The sequence below is a fragment of the Castor canadensis genome, chromosome 8 (genome assembly GCF_047511655.1).
Source record: "Castor canadensis chromosome 8, mCasCan1.hap1v2, whole genome shotgun sequence".
Classification (NCBI taxonomy): Eukaryota; Metazoa; Chordata; class Mammalia; order Rodentia; family Castoridae; genus Castor; species Castor canadensis.
Window position 1 is genome coordinate 138,696,228 of NC_133393.1, and position 22,421 is coordinate 138,718,648.

Consider the following 22,421-nt stretch of genomic DNA (forward strand, 5'->3'; position numbering starts at 1 on the left):
CGTGGAACAGTTTAAGGAGGGTTGGTATCAGTTCTTGTTAAAGGTCTGATAGAATTCAGCAGAGAATCCATCAGGTCCTGGACTTTTCTTTTTGGGGAGACTCTTGATTGCTGCTTCAATTTCATTTTGTGTTATAGATCTATTCAGGTGATTAATTTCCTCTTGGTTCAGTTTTGATCATATGTATCTAGAAATCTGTCCATTTCTTTTAGATTTTCAAATTTATTTGAATATAGGTTCTCAAAGTAGTCTCTGATGTTTTCCTGGACTTCCATGGTGTTTGTTGTTATCTCCCCTTTTGCATTCCTGATTCTACTAATTTGGGTTTTTTCTCTCCTCATTTTAGTCAGGTTTGCCAGGGGTCTGTCGATCTTGTTTATTTTTTCAAAGAACCAACTTTTTGTTTCATTAATTCTATGTATGGTTTTTTTGGTTTCTATTTCATTGATTTCAGTTCTTATTTTTATTATTTCTCTCCTATTTGTTTTGGGATTTGTTTGTTCTTGTTTTTCTAGGAGTTTGAGATGTATCATTAGGTCATTGATTTGGGATCTTTCAATCTTTTTAATATATGCACTCATGGCTATAAACTTTCCTCTCAAGACTGCCTTAGCTGTGTCCCATAGGTTCCGGTAGGTTGTGTTTTCATTTTCATTGACTTCCAGGAACTTTTTAATTTCCTCTTTTATTGCATCGATGATCCATTCTTCATTAAGTAATGAGTTATTTAGTTTCCAGCTGTTTGCATGTTTTTTGTCTTTACTTTTGTTGTTGAGTTCTACTTTTACTGCATTGTGGTCAGATAGTATGCATGGTATTATTTCTATTCTCTTATATTTGCTGAGGCTTGCTTTGTGCCCTAGGATATGATCTATTTTGGAGAAGGTTCCATGGGCTGCTGAGAAGAATGTATATTGTGTAGAGGTTGGATGAAATGTTCTGTAGACATCTACTAGGTCCACTTGATCTATTGCATATTTTAGATCTTGGATTTCTTTATTGAGTTTTTGTTTGGATGACCTATCTATTGATGATAATGGAGTGTTAAAGTCTCCCACAACCACTGTGTTGGCGTTTATATATGCTTTTAGGTCTTTCAGGGTATGTTTCATGAAATTGGGTGCATTGACATTGGGTGCGTACAGATTGATGATTATTATTTCCTTTTGGTCTATTTCCCCTTTTATTAGTATGGAATGTCCTTCTTTATCTCATTTGATCAATGTAGGTTTGAAGTCTACTTTGTCAGAGATAAGTATTGCTACTCCTGCTTGTTTTCGGGGTCCATTGGCTTGGTAAATCTTCTTCCAGCCTTTCATCCTAAGCATATGCTTATTTCTGTTGGTGAGATGAGTCTCCTGTAAGCAACAAATTGTTGGATCTTCTTTTTTAATCCATTTTGTCAAACGGTGTCTTTTGATGGGTGAATTAAGTCCATTAACATTAAGCGTTAGTACTGATAGGTATGTGGTGATTCCTGCCATTTAGTTGTCTTAGTTGTTTGAAGGTTTGATTGTGTGTACCTAACTTGATGTTACTCTCTACTGTCTTGCTTTTTCTTATCCTGTGGTTTGGTGCTGCCTGCCTTTTCATGGTTAAGTTGGGTGTCACTTTCTGTGTGCAGGATCCCTTGCAGAATCTTTTGTAATGGTGGCTTTGTGGTCACATATTGTTTTAGTTTCTGCTTATCATGGAAGACTTTTATTGTTCCATCTATTTTGAATGATAGCTTTGCTGGGTAGAGTATCCTGGGGTTGAAGTTATTTTCATTCGGTGCCCGGAAGATCTCACCCCAAGCTCTTCTTGCTTTTAATGTTTCTGTTGAGAAGTCTGCTGTGATTTTGATGGGTTTACCTTTGTATGTTACTTGTTTTTTCTCTCTTACAGCCTTCAATATTCTTTCCTTAGTTTCTGAACTTGTTGTTTTAATGATGATATGTCGTGGAGTAGTTCTATTTTGATCTGGTCTGTTTGGTGTCCTGGAGGCCTCTTGCATTTGTATGGGAATATCTTTCTCTAGATTTGGGAAATTTTCCGTTATTATTTTGTTGAATATATTATGCATTCCCTTCGCTTGCACCTCTTCTCCTTCTTCGATGCCCATGATTCTCAAGTTTGGTCTTTTGATGGAGTCAGTGAGTTCTTGCATTTTCTTTTCACAGGTCTTGAGTTGTTTAATTAATAGTTCTTCGGTTTTTCCTTTAATTACCATTTCATCCTCAAGTTCTGAGATTCTGTCTTCTGTTTGTTCTATTCTGCTGGATTGGCCTTCCGTTTTGTTTTGCAGTTCTGTTTCGTTCTTTTTTCTGAGGTTTTCCATATCCTGGCAGTTTTCTTCTTTATTGTTGTCTATTTTTGTCCTGAGTTCATTTATCCATTTATTCATTGTGTTCTCTCTTTCACTTTGGTGTTTATACAGTGCTTCTATGGTTTCCTTTATTTCTTCTTTTGCTTTTTCAAATTCTCTATTTTTATTGTCTTGGAATTTCTTGAGTGTCTCCTGTACATTTTGGTTGACCCTATCCAGTATCATCTCTATAAAATTCTCATTGAGTACTTGTAGTATGTCTTCTTTTAAATTATTCTTGTGGGCTTCATTAGGTCCTTTGGCATAGTTTATCTTCATTTTGTTGGAGTCTGGATCTGAGTTTCTGTTCTCTTCATTCCCCTCTGGTTCCTGTACTAATTTTTTGCTGTGGGGAAACTGGTTTCCCTGTTTTTTCTGTGTTCCCGTCATTGTCCTTGGTGTTGTTATTGTTCCTGTACTGTGTGTAATTAAGTATTTTCTAGCTTGTAATAATAACAATGGTAATATTTAGAATGGAAGAGTGAGCTGAGATGGAAAGCAAGAAGTTAAAGAAAAGGAGAAAACAAATATACAGACAAGAGGGAGAAAGCAGAACAAGGTATCAGACAAGAGAGTTTCAAAGGTATAAACAGGAGTGTTAGTGTACTAATCAACAGTAAGCTGAACAGACATTAGAGAGACAGAGAGAGGATTGAAAATCAAAGATAAAAAAATAAAAAATAAGTAAATGAAAGTAATATCTATATATAAAAATGAATTAAAATAAAATGGAAAATAGAAAATTAAAAAAAAAACAAAAAAACTTCCAAGTTTATATGCAATGTAGTTTCAGTCTTAATAATTTGGGTGTTCGTCTCAATCTCCAGTCCTGGAGTTGGTGCCTCAGATGTTGTTCTGTAGTTGTCTCATCAAAGGGGATGCATAAAGTAGAACAAAACTACACACACACACACACACACACACACACACACAAAAGCCCCACCAAGTGTCCCCAGTTCAAATGCAATACAGTTTCAGTAAGTTTTTCAGCTTGCAGGTGTAATTCGGTTTTTCTCTCATCAAAGGTAGGGAGAAAAAGAAAAAAAAAGCATCTGGAGACAGTTCTGAGAGTGGTATCTGCAACTGTGGCTTGCCTGCCTGGTGCTTTCAGCCTGTAGCTGGCGGCGTTATTTATGCAGATCTCTGGGGTGAGCTAGCACTCACCTGGTCCCACAGGCTTTGTTTGTTCATAGTTCTCCTGTGCGGGAGCCTCTGCTACAGGCTTTCCCCTTTCCAAGCAGTGGGAAAGGTGACACTGCCCCGGCGTTGTCAGGCCTGCGTGTTTATTTACAGTTCATGTGGGAGGTGGGTCTTCCCCCCTCTCCTCTGAATTTTCCTCCCACTGCCACTTTCAGAAGCTTTCCTGCTCCTGCTTACTGGGCGGTGCTGCTGCTCCTGCCAGCCACCATGTTTGTTTACAGTTCACGTGGGAAGTGGGTCTTCCCTCCTGTCACAAGCTTCCCCGCTCCTGGTTGCTGGGCGCGCGCCCCGCTCCCACTAGAGGCTCTCTGGCCTGCCTGGCTTGTTTATTTACAGTCCCAGGAAGGATTCCCTTCCCCCAATCTTGTGCTCAGGGTGCCCCACCCTCTTTCCAGCGTGTCTTAACTGTTCTTATTGCTTATTACTCAGTTTCTGTTTTTTTCCTGGGTGGAGGTCAGTCTGTCCAGGGGGCTATGCTGCTCTGGCCCAGGCTTGTCTGTGGGGATACCGTGGTACCGCGAAGCTTACCTGGTCCGCGTCTTCCCAAGCCGTATGGGTGCCGGCCACTGGCGGCCCCGGGGGCCCTCCTCGTTTCTCTGTTTAACATGAAGTGGAGATTCTCTGCACCGGCTGGAGATGTGGAGGGGTCAAAGTTATGCCTTTTCTCGATGATTATGCCTGTGAAGTGTGTCTCCAGCATCTCTCCAAGATTTCACTATAGGAGGGTCACTTTCTGCTTCCTACCTCTAGCCGCCATCTTGGAATTCCTATTCTTTCAGTCTTTTTAATATATGCACTCATGGCTATAAACTTTCCTCTCAGGACTGCCTTAGCTGTGTCCCCAAAATCTTTGAAACAATGGTTTTTGGACATTAGAAACTAGATAGTGCAGGACAGAATTTCCTCAAAAGAAGTTTGGTGAATGCTCAGCTTATTGCCTAGAGAATTGGTGGAATACCACACAGGTAAAAGGAACTCAGGGCAGTTTGGCAATCTCCCTGAGTTGAAGAGACAGAGTTTAGCATTTGGAGAAGTCAGGGGTACAGAGTACCTGTGAGAAGAAAGCTGCAATGAGAGGGAGCTGCCCACATCTTTCCCCCGAGTCTTTAGCTGAATAGTAGTCAGTGCTTGAACTTGAGGGAACCACTGCAGAGGAGAAGATGGAGTAATCTTTAGCACACACAGAGCTTGGAACAGTTTATGTTCCCATGAGCCAGAGTAGGCAGACTTCCCAACACATAGGGAACTGAGTAGAGCCTTCAGAAGGGTATTGTTTCAATAGAAGTGTTAAATTATCCCTAGTCTAAAGGATGTTCTGCATCCACAAAACTTAAGAAGACTCACAAGCATGAAATTATTTCCATGTAATTGAACTGCATTTCAATACAAAGGCCAAGAATATTTAATGGATCACAAACATATCCAGTAAACCCAAAACATTAAACTTATCACTTCAACCACTTTGCCAGCAAAACATTAAACTTACAATATTGGACATTAAATAAAAAATATTGGACATGCATAGGAGCAATAACATATGGCTCATGATGAGGAGAAAATCAATAGAAACTAACTCAGAAGTGATATAGATGGCAGAATTAGTAGATAAAGACTTTAAAATAACTATTATAAACATATCCTATATATTTAATGAGTCAAAGGAAAATGTAAGTACAACAAGGAGAGAAATGGAAGCTACTAAAAATACTCAAGAATTCAAAACTGCACTGGAGGACTGGTGGAGTGGCTCAAGTGGTAGAGCCTGTGTAGTGAGCATGAGGCACTGAGTTTGAGCTCCAGTGCTATAAAAAATGCACTGGATGTGGCTAGAATTAACAGCTGATTAGACACTGTAAGAAGAAAACGTCAGTGGACTTGAAGGCCACAATAGAAACTAACCAAAAGAAAACTTAAAGACTAAAACACTGGGATAAAAACGAATAGAGCATGAGCTATGGGCAAAAATCAAGCAACCTAATGTGTAATTGGAGACCCAAAAGATGAGGAGAGGCAGGTGGGGACAAAAGCATACTTATAGAAATAATGACTGAAATTTTCCACATTTGATCAACTTAAGTGTGACTTGAAAAGATCCAGAGGTTTTCATTACAAAACACTACCTCTGTGGTCATTTCACCAAGAATGCACTCCATCTGCTTCTTAATCTTTTCCACCTAACACACTTAAAGACCCATAGCCTCCTGAAAACATTCCCAGACCCTTCCAGTGATGCAATCTTTTCCTGAACACTGAACACTTTTGGACCATCAGTTATTTGACAATTAGTCATACAATGACTGACTGCAATTCCTGAGTAGTTGTTTCTATTCTTCTCTTTCTCTCCTCCTCCTCCTCCTCCTCTTCCTCTTCCTCCTCCTCCATTCTCCCTTCTTCTTCTTCTTCTTCTTCTTCTTCTTCTTCTTCTTCTTCTTCTTCTTCTTCTTCTTCTTCTTTCTTCTTCTTCTTCTTCTTTTATTCTTATTCTTATTCTTATTCTTATTCTTATTCTTATTCTTCTTTTTTGAGACATGGTGTTACTATGTAGCCTTACACTCACAATCTTCCTGCTTCAGTTTCCCAAGTGCTAGAATTACAAATGTGCACCACCACACCTGGATATTCTTAACTTTTAAATTTTTTATGCAACTATTTACATGTTTGTGTCCTTCCTCCTCCAATTTTTGCATTCTCTCTCCTTCCCCTTCAAAGAATAAATTCCTCCATCAATTCTCCCGGCTTCCTGTTCAGATTTCTCTTACCTTTTAAAAACTAAAGGTTTAATGATCAAACTCCATCACCCTTCTGCCCTATTTTATTACTACTTGTTGTTTTATTCTTTCTCCTTCACATCCTATCTTCTAAAAGTTTTAATATCACCTAAACCTGTTCTGAATCCTTCAATTTAGTAAATGGTACCTAATCAATAGAGCCATAAATTTTGACATCATCCTTGATTTCTCCTTCCTTCAAACTACATATCCAGCTACTTATCATATCTTACTGATTTGCTTATATACATTTCTCAAATGGGTCCCCTCTCTAGCCCCTATGTATCTTATTTCAGACTCTATTATTTCATTTTGGAGCTACTAGTTATCTTCCCTTATTTTGGTTTTTTAGTCCATTCTTTACACCAAAAAATGTCATTTCTTCCTGAAATAGAATCCAATTACATTGCTTCCATGCATAATATATTTTGATAATTTTCCACAGGCATCCAGATAAAATTCATGCTCTCCCTCATGGCACACAATGCCACAACATGCTAGCCTCTTTCACCTCATACTGAACTATTCAGTTTCCTGGATGCTCCAGGGCATCTAATATATCCTGGCATTTGCACACATTGCTCTTTATGCTGGATCTTGTCCCTCCTACTAATGACTCTTCATAACATTATTTAGGAATCACATAGGACTTTGTCATATCTATAAGGTTTCCCTTACATTCCCTGATTAGACCACTCCTGTTATACCCATAAATTATTCCATATCTATTCTTTATTGAATGCTTACTTTCATGTCAAAAAATCAAAGTAGACAAATGAGATTATATTAAACTAAGAAAATAACAGTGAAGTTATAGCCTACAGGATGGAAGAAAACATTTAAAGAATATATGAAGAACTCAAAAAATCCAACAGCAAAAACACAATCTGATGAAGAAATGGGCAAATGATTTGAACTGAAATTTTTCAAAAGAAGACATGTAGCCAAGAATCACATGCAAAATGCTCAACATCACTAATCATCAGGAAAATGCAATTCAAAACCATAATGATTACCACATGATAATAGTGATTATTATAATTATATGATTATATACGATATAATTATGATACCATAATTATATCCTATATATGATTATTATGATAATAATGATTATTATCAAAGAGACAAATATTTAAATGCTGGCAAGGATGCAGAGAAAGGGGAACTTTGTAAGCTGTTGGTGGGAACATAAGTTAGTAGAGTTATTATAGAAAATATTATGAACATTCCTGAAAAAATTAAAACTAGAACTATTATGTGATACAATAATCCTACTATTTGGTATATATCCAAGGAAATAGTAATAAGTATGTCAAAGAGGTATTGGACACCCCTTTTAATCAAAGAACTATTTACTATATCCAAGGCATGGAATTAATCTAAGTGTCTACCAATAGATGAATGGATTAAGAAGATGTGGTATGTTGAGAAAGAAATCAAGAAAATAAACCATTCATAATATCCTCAAAATTAATAAAATATCTAGGAGTAAACCTAATCAAAAGAGGTGAAAGATCTCTACAATGAAAAATATAAAACATTAAAGGCACTAGGAGATGGGAAGACCTCCCACATTCGTGGAATTAGAATTCATATTGTGAAAATGACTGTATTACCAAAAGTGATCTACAGATTCAACACAATCCCCATGACATTTTTCATAGAAACAGAAAACTAATCCTAAAATTCACATGTAAGCACAAAAGACACTGAATAGCCAAGGCAATCCTAAGCAAAAACAGCAATGCTGGAGGAATCACAATACCTGACTTCAAATGGTACGACAGGCCATAGTAACACAAACACCATGGTACTAGCACAAAACAGACACACAGACCAATGGACCAGAACAGAGGACCCAGAAATAAACCCACATAGCTACAGCAATGTGATTCACAACAAAGGTGCCAAAAATACATTGGAGAAGAGATATATTTTTCAACAAATGGTGTTGGGGAAACTGGATATCTACTTGTAGAAAACTGAAACTAGACTCTGATATCTTACCTTGTACAAAAAGTCAACTCAAAATGGGCCAAAGACCTTAATGTAAGACCTGAAACTTAAAAAAAAAAAAAAAAAATCTGATACCTTAAAAGCAACTAAGGCCAATAGGAGAAGGGGACCAGGAACTACAGAAAAGGTTAGATCAAAAAGAACTAACCTAGAAGATAACACACATGCACAGGAAATCAATGTGAGTCAACTCCCTATATAGCTATCCTTATCTCAACTAGCAAAAACCCTTGTTCCTTCCTATTATTGCTTATACTCTCTCTTCAACAAAATTAGAGATAAGGGTAAAATAGTTTCTGCTGGGTATGAAGGGGGTGAGGGGGAGAGGGAGGGGACAGATGGGTGGTAAGGGAGGGGGTGGGGGCAGGGGGGAGAAATGACCCAAGCATTGTATGCACATATGAATAAAAAAATAAAAATTTAAAAAAAATCTGAAACTTTAAAAATCACTAGAGCAAAATATAGGGGAAACACTGGAAGACACAGGCAAAGACTTTCTAAATAGGACTCCAATAGAAGAAATAAGAACAATAACTGGCAAATGGAATTGCAATCAATTTTAAAAGTTTCTGTTAGGCAAAGGAAACAATTACCAGAGTGAAGAGTCAGCCTATAGAATGGAGAAAATCTGTGCCAGCTATTCATTTGACAAGGGATTAATAGTTAGAAATATAAAGAACTCACAAAATTAGTCCAAGCAACAAATAATACTATTGATATACAGGCAAATGAATTGGACAATTCTCAAAAGTACAAATGGCCAATACATACATGAAAAAATGTTCAACATCTTTATCCATCAAGGAAATGCAAATTGAAATGACACTGAAATTCCCTTTCACCCTAGTCAGAATGACTATCATCAAGAAAACAAAACCAACAAATACTTGCAAGGATCTAGGAGAAAAGGATACTCTTATAAACTCTTGGTGGGAATGCAAATTAGTCCATCTTCTATGAAAATTAGTATAGAGATTTCTCAAGAAATGAAAGACAGATCTAACATATGATCCCTCTATAACACTCCTATGAAAAGGAATCAAAGTTCAGTGTTCTATAATGCAACAGGGTGACTACAGTTAACAATAATTTATTGTGTATTTTAAAATAGCTAGGAGAGAGGCTGTCGAATATTCTCACCTCAAAGAAATGATTAATGTTTGAGGTGATGGATATACTAAATACTCTGATTTGATCACTATACTTTGTGTATATGTATCAACATGTTGCAGTGTACCCCATAAATATATAAAATTCTTATGTGTCAACAAACAAAAGACAATATAAGCTACATGAAGGTGGAACTTTTGCCTATTTTGTTCATTGCAATATCCTTGAACTTAGAACAGTGTCCAGCATATAGTAAGTACTCAGCAGTAATTTGTTATAGAAACAAATAAATATTTGCTGAGTACTTAGGGCAGCAACGAATATATGGTATAGATTCTTAAACTGTACTGCAACCATGTTTTTCCCCCTAAAAGATTTCAACTTCCAGTGGTGGCTACATTTTATGTATCTCTGTGTCTCCAGTGCCTACTAAAATTTCTGGCATGTATTACATCCAATAAATGAATCTCCTCACCAATACTGCAAGTTCCTCATGGCAGAAGGAGGTCTTATGACACCTGGAACAGTGCCTTCCACATGTTCAATGAATGTGTGTTTATTGCAAGCTGGCCATTAACCTCAAATAAAACGACTCAAAAAGATCATGCCACCATACATGAACAGTGTTACAAATACACAAAAGATATTTTCCTAAACTCAATCTTAGGGTCTTGCCATTTTGAGTTAAGAATTAGGTGCTCATTACCCAGGCACTGGTGTTTCATGCCTGTAATCCTAGCTATTTGGGAGGCTGGGGTCAGGAGGATCATAGTTCCAGGCTAGCCTGGGCAAATAGTTTGTTGAGACCCCCATCTCCAAAGTAACCAGACCAAAATGGACTAGAGGCTAGGGCTTTCAGTAGATCAGTAAGAGTTCATGTCACATCTCTTCAGTGATTTTGATGGTCTGAAGTTCATTATTAAATTCCTAAGGCCATCTCTGGGAAAATGTATTTTTTTTTTATTATTCACATGTGCATACAATGCTTGGGTCATTTCTCCCCCCTCCCCCAACCCCCTCCCTTACCACCCACCCCACCCCTTCCCTCTTCCTCCCATCCCCACGATACCAGACAGAAATTATTTTGCCCTTATCTCTAATTTTGTTGTAGAGAGAGTATAAGCAATAATAGGAAGGAACATGGGATTTTGCTAGTTGAGATAAGGATAGCTATACAGGGAGTTGACTCACATTAATTTCCTGTGCGTGGGTGTTACCTTCTAGGTTAATTCTTTTTGATCTAACCTTTTCTCTAGTTCCTGGTCCCCTTTTCCTATTGGCCTCAGTTGCTTTTAAGGTATCTGTTTTAGTTTCTCTGCGTTGAGGGCAACAAATGCTATCTATTTTTTTAGGTGTCTTACCTATCCTCATATCTCCCTTGTGTGCTCTTGTTTTTATCTTGTGATCAAAGTCCAATCCCCTTGTTGTGTTTGCCCTTGATCTAATGTCCACATATGAGGGAGAACATATGATTTTTGGTCTTTTGGGCCAGGCTAACCTCACTCAGAATGACGTTCTCCAGTTCCATCATTTACCAGCAAATGACAACATTTCATTCTTCTTCATGGCTGCATAAAATTCCATTGTGTATAGATACCACATTTTCTTGATCCGTTTGTCAGTAGTGGGGCATCTTGGCTGTTCCCATAACTTGGCTATTGTGAATAGTGCTGCAATAAATATGGGTGTGCAGGTGCCTCTGGAGTAACCTGTGTCACATTCTTTTGGGTATATCCCCAAGAGTGGTGTTGCTGGATCAAATGGTAGATCAATGTTTAGATTTTTAAGTAGCCTCCAAATTTTCTTCCAGAGTGGTTGTACTAATTTACATTCCCACCAACAGAGTAAGAGGGTTCCTTTTTCCCTGCATCCTCGCTGACACCTGTTGTTGGTGGTGTTGCTAATGATGGCTATTCTAACGGGGGGGGGGGGGGGGAGGTGGAATCTTAGTGTGGTTTTAATTTGCATTTCCTTTATTGCTAGAGATGGTGAGCATTTTTTCATGTGTTTTTTGGCCATTTGAATTTCTTCTTTTGAGAAAGTTCTGAGTAGTTCACTTGCCCATTTCTTTATTGGTTCATTAGTTTTGGGAGAATTTAGTTTTTTAAGTTCCCTATATATTCTGGTTATCAGTCCTTTGTCTGATGTGTAGCTGGCAAATATTTTCTCCTACTCTGTGGGTGTTCTCTTCAGTTTAGAGACCAGGGAAAATGTATTTTAATTAGGTTCTTAGATTCTTGCATGCTCTTACAACATGTAAGCTTTTTTAATTATGGAAAAATTTATGTAACACAAGAGTTAACATTTTATTCACTTTTTAAGTATAAAGTTCAAGGCATAAAATACATTTATATTATTGCGCAACCATTACTACATCTCTAGAACTTTTACATATTACCCAACTACAACCCTGTACCCATTAAGCACTAACCACTGCTGGGAATGTATCTCAGTGGTAGAGCAGTTTCTTTGTATGAACAAGGCCCAGATTGAATTCTCAGAACTGTAAAGCAAACAAAAAAAAATTAATAAACATGAAATCCCTATTCCCAGGTTTCCCCAGTCCTGGCAACCAACATTGTTTCTGTCTGCATGAATTTGATTACTTAGGTAATTTATACAAGTAGAATTATGTAATCCTTTTGTGCCCAGCTTATTTCATTTTTATCATGCATCACATGTGTTGTAGCATGTATGTTTTGATGGGTGGACATTTAGGTTGTTTCTACCTTTGGCTCTTGTGAATAATGCTGCCAGAGATAGGCACAAATATCTGTTTGAGCCCAGTTTTTATTCTTCTTGGTAAATACCCAGAAGCAGGATTGCTGAATCATAGGGTAATTTATGTTAATTTTTTGAGCAAGTGTGCTACTGTTTTCTACAATGGCTGGCCTATTTTACATTCCCATCAGGAATGCATAAGGTTCTAATTTCTCCACATCCTCACCAACAGTTGTTATTTTCTTTTTATAAAACATAGATGTCATCATAATGGGTGTGAAGTGTAGTTTGGACTTGCATTTCTATAGTGATTAATGATTGTCAGAATCTTTTCTTGGCCTTTTGTATATCTTTGGAGAAGTGTATGATCACGTACTTTGCTCATTTTTAACTAGATTGTCTTGTTCAGTTTGTATGTTCATACTTGATGTTGAGTTGGGATGTAAAATATTTAGCTCACATTTTCTTTCTTGATGTATCCTTTTTTAAAACCAGTGTTTCATAATATTGCTGCATTTGTATTAAGTCTATATTCCACATATGAGAGAGAACATATGGCTTTTGGCCTTCAGAGTCTGGCTAACTTCACTTAAGATGATGTTCTCCGATTTCATGTTTTTCATGAAATCATTTTCATGTTTTTGCATTGTTTTTCAGCATAAACGTATCAAAAAGCTTGATGATAATGTAGTGTTATTTCCTTTAAAAGTCACTAGGTCATTTTTGCTTGGATGCCTAAAGGATATTTTTTTCCTTTTCTCCTAATATTTAATACGTCTTGGTATTAACTATTGTGGGGTCTGTTTTTACAGATACATAGTGTGCCTTTTCAATATGTAATCTTTTTTTTTTTTAAGGTCTCACTATGTAGCCCAGGCTGGCCTTGAACTTGCAATCCTTCTGCTTCAGCCTTGTGAGTACTGGTATTACAGGCATATATTGCCACACCTCGATCAGTCTTTTTTATTTTAGAAAATTTTTCTTGAGTTATATTTTTTAGCATATTGCTGCATCCTATGATTTTGTTTTTCTTCTTCATGGACTCATATGTAGATAGTATATTCTTTGATTGAAAATATATTTAGATAGAAAGATATATAGAAAGATAAAAGGTATCAAACCCTCCATATCCTTGTCAATGCTTTGTATTTTCAGTCTTTTAGATTTTACCATTCTGCTAGGCAACATGGCTCAAGCCTGAAATCCTAGCTACTCAGGAGGCAGAGAACAGGAGGGTGGAGGTTCAAAGCCAGCCTAGGCAAACAGTTTGTGAGAACTTAGTTCAAAAAACAAGGGCTGACGGAGAGGCTAAAGCGATAGAAGTGCATGCCTAGCAAGTATGAGGCTCCGAGTTCAAACTCCAGTGCCGAAAGATTTTAGCCATTCTATTATATGTACAATAGTATCTTAGTGTAGTTTCAACGAACATTTTCTTCATGACTAATGCTGAGCATTTTTCATGTACTTATTTGTCATATGTATATTTTCTTTGGTGAAGTATCTGTTTAAATATTTTACCTATTTTTTAAGTTGGGTCTTTTTCTTATTATTTTTTGAAGGTTTGTATCTTTGAGATAAATCCTTTATCAGATACATTATTTGAAAATACAAAGTTTCAGTCTTTTGTATGTGGATATCTGGCTTTCCCAGCATCATTTGTTGAATAGGCTTTTTCTCCAGTGTATGTCTTTGCTACTTTGCCAAAGATCAGATGGCTTTAGTTGTGTGGGTTTATTTCCTGGTCTTCTATTCTGTTCCATTGATCTTCCTATGTTTTTGTGCCAGTACTATGATGTTTTTATTACTAGGGCTCTGTAGTATAAGTTCAGTATTGTGATACCTCCAGTATTGTTCCTTTTGCTCAGGATTTCTTTTTTACATTTTGGGTCTTTTATTCTCCCATATTTATTTTAGGATTTTTTTTTTCTATTTATGAAAAGAATGCCATTGGAATGTTGATAGGCATTGCATTGAATCTGTAGATTGCTTTCAGTAGTACAGCCATTTTCACAATATTAATTCTGCCAATCCATGAACATCTTTCCATCTTCTAGGGTCTTCAATTTCTTTCTTCAAGGTTTTAGAGTTTTCATTATAGAAATCTTCCATCTTCTTGGTTAGGTTTATATACCTAGATAGTTTATTATTTTTGAGGCTATTATGAATGGGATTATTTTTCTGATTTCTTTTTCAACATGTTCATGGTTGGTATATAGAAAACCTATGTTTTTGTATGTTTATTTTATATCCTGCTACATTGCCAAAAGTGTTCATCTGCCAGACACCAGTGGCTCACACCTATAATCCTAGCTACTCAGGTGGTAGAGATCAGGAGGATTGCAGTTTGAAGCCAGCCCAGGCAAATAGTTCATGAGACCCTATCTTGAAAAAAACAATCACAAAAGAGGGCTGGTGGAGTAGTTCAAGGTGTAGACCCTGAGTTCAAACCCCAGTACCACACAAAAAAGGTGTTCATCAGATCTAGGAGTTTTTTGGTGGAATCTCTGGGGTCTTTTAAGTAGAGAATGGTGCCATCTGCAAATAGGGATAATTTTTCTTTGCCCCTCCCTATCTGAATAATTTTTCTTTCTCTTATTTCTCTGGCTAGTAATTCCAGTACCATATTGAATGAGAGTGGGGAAAGTAGACACCCTTGTCTCATTCCTGACTTTAGAGAAAATGGTTTTAGTTCTTCCCTACTTATTATGATGTTGGCTATAGGTTTGTCATATATAGCCTTTATTATGTTCAGGTACATTCTTTTTATCCTAGTTTCTTCAGAGCTTTTATCATAAAAGAATGCTGAATTTTGTCAAAGGTTTTTTTCTGCATCATGTAATTTTTGTCCTTGGTTCTTTTTATGTGCTGCATTACAGCTATCGATTTATGTTAAACAATCCTTGCATCCCTGGAATGAAACCAACTTGATCATGGTGTATCATCTTTTTGGTGTGCTGTTGAATTCAGTTTGCAAGTATTTTATTGAGAATTTTTTGAGTCTATGTTCATTAAAGACATAGGTATATAATTCCCCTTTCTGTTGTATCTTTATCCCATTTAGAATGAGTGTAATACCGGATTCAAAGAATGAGTTTTGTAGTGATCCTTCACTTTCTATTTCTGAAAACAGTTTAAGGAGTATTGGCATTGATTTTTCTTTAAAGGTCTGGCAGAATTCAACAGTGAATCCATCAAGTCCTCACCTTTTCTTTGCTGGGAGACTATTGTTGCTTCAATCTCATTGCTTGTTATAGTTCTATTTAAATGGTTTATATCCTCTTGGTTCAATTTTGGTAGGTCACATGCATCTAGAAATTTATCCATTTCTTCTGGATTTTCCAGGTTGGCTATAGCTCTTTAAAGTATTCATTCATGATCATTTAGATTTTATTGATATTTGTTGTAATATCCTTTTTTTTTTCATCTCTAACTTTATTAATTAGGGTATTCCCCTCCTCTTTTTAGCCAGATTGGTTAAGAATTTATCATTCTTATTTATCTATTCAAATAACTAACTTTTTGTTTCAATGATTCTTTGTATATTTTTTTGGGGTCTCTATTGCATTAATTTCTGCCCTAAACTTTTTTCTTTCTTTCCATCTGCTAATTTGGGGTTTGACTTGTTTTTCTAAGAACTTGAGGTGCATCATTAGGCTATTTATTTGAGATCTTGGTTTTTTTTTTTTTTTTTAATGTAGGCACTCGTAGATATAGCACTGCTTTTGCTGTATCCCAAAGATTGTGGTACACTGCATTTTTATTTTCATTGATTTTAGAAACTTTTGGATTTCCTCCCTTATTTCATCAAGGATCCACTAGTTATTCAACATTGTGCTGTTCCATCTTCATGTGTTTGAATATTTTCTGTGGTTTCTTTTGCTATTAAGTTCTAGTTTTATTCCTTTATGGTCTGCTTGCATACAGAGAGTTATTTCAATTTTCTTATTTGTTGAGACTTGTTTTGCATTCTAAGAGATCATCTATTTTGGAGAAAGTTCCATGAACTGCTGAAAAGTGTGTGTATTGTGCTGAATGAAATACTTTGTAGATGTCTGTTTAGTTCATTTGGTTTATAGTGCACTTTATTTCTGAGTTTTCTTTTTTGATTTTTTTTTTGTCCTGATAACCTATCTATTGGTGACAGTGGGGTATTGAAGTCTCCCATTATTATTTTGTGGGAGCCTATCTGTGCTTTTAAGTACAATAGCTTTTGTTTAATGAAGCTGGATGCACCAACATTTGGCATATACATGTTAATTGTTATTTCCTCTTGATTGTTACCTCTATTAAAATGAAGTGACTTTGTCCCTTCTAATTTTGGCTTGATGTCTATTTTATTGGATATGAATATTGATACTCTTGCCTGCTTTTGGGGTCCATTTGCTTGGAAGATTGTTTTCCACTTTTTTACCCTAAGCCAGTGTTTATTTTTTTATAAGTGGGATGTATTTCTTGTATACAACAAATGGCTGGGTCTTGCTTTTTGATACAACCTCCAATTCTGTGTCTTTTGATTGGAGAGTTGAGACCACTAGCATTCAGTAGTAATGTTGAAAGATATGAGGTAATTCCTGCTATTTTGTTGTTTTGTAGTATTTGATTATTTTCTGTTCATTTGCTTATATACTCATTGGTGGGATTTATTTTTTCCCCATATTTTCATGGTAACATTTATCTTGCTCTTTTCTCTGTATGGAATGCCTTTCCTTTGAATATCTTCTGCAGTGCTGGTTTAGAAACAGCTTTAGTTTTTATCATGGATGTTTTTTATTTCTCCTTCAATTATGAATGATAGCTTTGTTTATATAGATAAATCTTTGTTACCTTTTTGTGGGAGTCAATCAACTCCTGTGGGCCTCAACTGACTCATTTGTATAAATGAGTCAGTTAGACAAGATGCTTACTGAGATTTCTTCTAGACTTAACATCATTGTTCCAATTCTTTGAACTTATTTTTTAGGACATAGTTCAAAGTTTGCAATGTTAACTGTGAAACAAAGTGTTTAGTTCAAAGTGTTTTAGTATGTTGACTTGAATACACAGATGTCTATTAAATAATGTAGATGTTGTAAAATGAAGGTTTTTTTCAAATTTATTTGTAAGCTGCTCATTTAAAGCAATATTTTTGGGGGAAGAGAGGAAGTAGAGTCACATGTTCTACAAGAAGATAAATATCTTGAGATATTTATCCACAATCCAAGTCACAGTGATTCCTGTTAGAGTGTCAATCCTTTCATTTATTAATTTTATTAACAAGAATGGTAAAAGTGAATGCTTTGGACACCTTGGCATGGTCACAACAGCTATTAAAACACAGGACTAAGTAGTGAGAATCCACTTTTTTCATGAATCATAGAAATTAAGCTTGTTTTTGTGAAGAACCTGATCAGAAACACTGCACATTGTGTTCTCTAAACACTGTTCAGGAGCACATGGACACAATTCCCTCTTTAACAGAAGCCATGCTCTAGTTCAGATATAAAAATTTCTCAGAAAACTGTGGGACATACGTAAAATGAAATATTTAAAAATTGTATTATTTTTGCAGCATACTATAAAGATATAGATTTTGTCATTGTTTATCCTTTGCTTATTCTTGGAAGATTTTAAAAACCTTAACGTTTTAATGAAAAAGTTCTGGAGCTCCTGAGTGGGGTTTTTCCATCCAACTTTGTCTTTATAGCCAAAAGGAAATTTGCACATTTTAAATAAAGGTAAGCATGGGTCAATTTGGGGTTTTGGAAGGACTTTCTGTAGCTGATGTTTATAGTGGTACCCTGAAATATATCCCCAGGACCACCTTGGATTTTAGCCACAGAGGAAATGGAGATTTCTACTCAATTCTGGACTCATTTTTTGTTAAAGCAACACACCTCAAGTGTGCCCTATTTTTTCATTTTCTCAGTGTCCTTTCTAAGGTCATGGGAACTCCCTAGATCTCTGTGCAAGGAGATCCAATCAGTATAAAGGAGTAATGACCCCTGGACCAATGGGTCCAGGCTATGGGACAAATGCTCCAGCCTCCAGGTCTTTAAGTGGACAATTCTGGGAAGCACTGTCTTCTCTAAGTAGGTGCTGGTCCTGAAATGAAGCCCCCAAGTGTCCACAATGGCAATCCCAGTAATATATCCTTGAACTGGATTTTTTTCCCTCATTCCTACTTCCTGGGGTTACTTCATAAATGAACTACTTTCACCAGTTGTTTGTCTCAGGGTCGGCTTTGGGTATGGGGAGAGACTTAGGATGGGATTTCTGGAACTAGATCAATTCCCATTATTGTTAGGACAAACAGGATGTGATTACCTTTGGTGTGTATTGTAACTCCCATGAATCTCACCTTTGGTGGATGGGGATGGGAAGCAATGGATTATGTGGTAGCTCTGTCACTAGAATGGTATGGGAGCAAAGGATTATGGCATTCACCAGAATTTGCTAACTGCCTGAATATCTTCAAAAAATAATGTGTCAGGCACAGATCAGCTATCAACTTTGAGCACGCTGCAAAGTCAGAAGGTCTCCTTGGCAGGTGTTTATCTTCTCAGCTACAGGGAAAATGTGCTTAAAATCAGATCCGGAGTGTAAATTTAAGAATGGTGGGTTGGCAAGGAGATAAAAGGTGCAAAATAAGTCTCTTTTGCTGAAATCAGGGCCTTGACAGCAAAGGAGTAGACTTCTGAAACCTGCCTCAATGCTAGGCAAAGCAACTCCTTTATCCACAATAAAAGAGGGCAGCTTTGGCTTTCCTGAAGACCATGCAGTATTCACCTGAGATGGATGCCTTGTAAGAGACTCTTTGCTTCTAAGATATAACTCTGCCTCCTCCTATACTTTAAGATTATTAACTAATGTCAAGTTTCAGCTGAGAGGGAAAATATAGTCCTTGAGCTGGGAATAAATAGTTAAAGTATTTCAGGAACTGGATAGTAAGTACTGAAACAAAGCTGGATAACATGTGTGAGAATAGATATTGAGTTTGCTGGATCAGAGAGATAGCATATAAGGCTGGATATTTATTGACATGGGAGTACTCTCTTGTGACTCAAAAAGGAGGAGGAAGAGGAAGGAGGAGGAGGAGAAGAAGGACAGAGGAGGAGGAGGAGGAGTAGAAGAAAAGATTTAATATCATGGCAAGAACACATGACTTGGTGTTAATAGGCTGTTGGGAAGACTTTTGGAACTGGTAGTGATGATGGCTTACAATAAACAAATTCCAGAGATGATGGAATTGCCTTGGCAATCATTGCGGCCTAAGAGGTAAGAGTCTCAGAGAGGTAGATACAGTAGGATGGATTTATTTAATATGTCAAAGGAACCAACCTACTATTTTTCCAGAAAGGGTTCAAAGCACACTCTCTTTACAAAGATAATAAGGATGTACTAATGAGGATTCTGTAACGGCAGAAGGTAGTGGCATTTCATTAGCAGCAGCAAAGTGGCTTCAAGGCTGAAGTGAATGCCATCTATGCCAGGACAATTATGTCCAATAAACACCCACCAATCTTCCTTCCAAAGGACTTTAAAGCACATAGCAAATAAACTGTTCTACGGACATACAAAATAATCCTTTCAGAGTTTGTTGTATATGGGGCTGAGTTGACTTGATATCAAGTGATCTAACATGTCACCATTGTTTCGCAATTTGAGTGGGGACTTATGGAGGCCATGTAATAAACAGAGTGCTGGCTCTAGTTCATTTCACAGTGATTTTGACTGGTTCAGAGGAGACACTCATGGGATAAATACTCTTTTAGCTTCATTTTGGCTCCTTTATCTGTGGAATAAAATCCATTATGGTAGGGAGTATCTAGTAGAAATCCTAAAATTACACCTCCCTATCCTAACCATGATAGTAAATCAGACTACTTTCAAAGACTTAAATGAGAAAAAGGTAGTTCCCTGTACATTCACCTGTGTGGCCCATGCTAAAACCACAAGGACCATGATGGAAGATAAGGAACTATCATAAACTAAACCTGATGATAGTGCCACATCATAGCTGCCATGCCAGATATGGTATTTTTCCCGGAATATATCAACACAGCCTGTTTGTGGCTATTGATCTGGCAAACTTTTTCAAGCACTGAGAACATTAAAAATGTTTGTATTTATATGAAAAGGATACCTTTTCATCTGATTGTTGCAGGATTATTAGCCGTCTTCTTCATTCCTTTCTGTGAAATCTGCAGGAATATTGTTCACCTGATAGTCAATAAAACCTTTGTTCGGCAATCTGTATTGATGACATCAGATCTGGTGAACAGGAAGTAGAGAGGACACCTGGCATCCTATAAGCCACACACAAACCAGAGGATGGGAGATTTGGATTCCTTATAGAATTTAGGGATGCAATGGTCTGTAGGATGCTAGGAAATCCTTTCCAAGTTAAAGGATAAGCAATTAAACTTGTACCTTCTACCAGTAAGAAAGGGGCAGATAATAAGGGACTTTTTTTTTTTTGAAAGCATCATCTACTTAGTAATACTGCTATTACCCACTTATGGGATGACGTGAAGGGGTGCAAGTTTCAAGTGGGGCCCAGAAGAAGAAAGGTTATACTTCAGGATCAGTCTCTGATACAAGATGCAGATATATGATTCAGGCTAGTCATTGTTACTGGAGATATCTATGGTAGGTATGAACACTGCATAGCATCTCTGGCAAGCCTCAACGAAACTATCACAGGCTCTTTGGTTCCAGAGCAAAGGTCACACCTTCTTATTTGAAAAGCAATCTGGCATGCCTGGGTGTCCAGTAGAAATTGAGAATCTGGCTATATATGAGATCAAGTGATTAGCTATAGCTTCCCATAATAATCAGGATGTTATCAGATACACAAATTAGAAGGTCAGACAGTCACAGTAGCAATCTGTCATTGGATAGAAATGATACATTTGGGATCAAGCTTGAGCAAGCCCAGAAGGCAGATGTAATTATATGGATAAGTGGCCTATCATTTATCTATCTCTCTTGCACTAATGTTTCTTCTAAGACCTACTCCTGGGCTGGCAGAGTAGCTCAAGTGGCAGAACACCCGCCTAGCAAGTGTGAGGCAGTTCAAGCCCCATTACAGCTAAATTAGAAAAATAAAATAAAACCTACTATGACCTCATGGGAATTCCCTATGGTCAACTGTATCATTTCCTACAGTTATGTATTGCTATAATAATTCTGTATAATAAACAATCAAGAAATGTTTATGGCAGTCAACAATGGGCTCTTATTTCTCACATATGTAGGACCCTGCCTTAGATAAAGGCCAATTTGGCAATAAATGAAGAACAATAGGTGCATGTACTGGTTCCCCTAACCCATATGCAGCATTATGCAAAAGAAATCATAGAATAATGAAATGTCCTATTACAATATCAGATTAGGCATCTGCAGGGATGAGGGGCTCTTCTCCAGGATGTAGTATATGCTGTATTCCAATTCATACAATGTTGTGTGAACAGCAAACAGACCATTGTGATAATCATAGCCTAAAAAAGGCAAAGTAACCAAGCAAAATAGATCCTACAATGAGTGGTGGAGAGAGTTGATAAATATCAGTTTGAGCTTTGGGTTCAGTTGCAAGAACAAGAATGACAGCTTGTCTCACTCATCTTTCTGTGTATTCACTCAGAAAAGATGATTGGTGGCTATCATCCTGCAGTCTTGATGACAGAGTAGGCTTCACACAGAACTCAAGCAGGTCTGAACAGTTCAAGGGTACCCAGCTGCAAACACCTCTTTTGCCCTGAATCACATCCACTTTTCTGCTTCTGTTATCAGCCATAGCTACACTAGATACTTCTAAGTGAGCTCAGATTTGTCCTTTTTGTTAGTGAAACCCCACTGCAAGCATGAGTGTTCCCTCTTGGTCTGCCTGCTGCTCTAACTCCTTCTTTATCTAAGGAGCTTGCTTTCCCACAGAAAAGCACAGCCCAGAAGTGTGGGGTAATGTCCTGGATGCAACGCTCAACTAGTGAGGAATGGAAACTGTTTAATGAATGATCTCAGTTCTATCTACTAAGTGGACAAGTTTGTAAGCTTCTCATGACATCTTGTGATACTCACACAACCTTGAAAATACACCTTCATGTGGGTTTTTTCCCTCTTGCTCTCTCAATTCTGCTTCCTGGGATCACCTCACAAATGACCTACATATACTCAAGTCCTTTTCTCAGGCTCTATTTGGTGACCAAAATTAAGAAGAGCATATTAATGAAATGCACTTATCCATCTTTTCACCTAAATATTTTAGTGGTTTTCTAGAT

At 37.1% G+C, this 22,421-nt stretch overlaps 1 protein-coding gene across 1 annotated transcript in view; it reads right to left on the bottom strand.

Annotated features, from left to right (window-relative positions):
- Positions 1–22,421, bottom strand: part of Washc3 (WASH complex subunit 3) — a 92,037-nt gene that overhangs the window by 27,330 nt on the left and 42,286 nt on the right. The gene's annotated exons all lie outside the window — the stretch shown is intronic.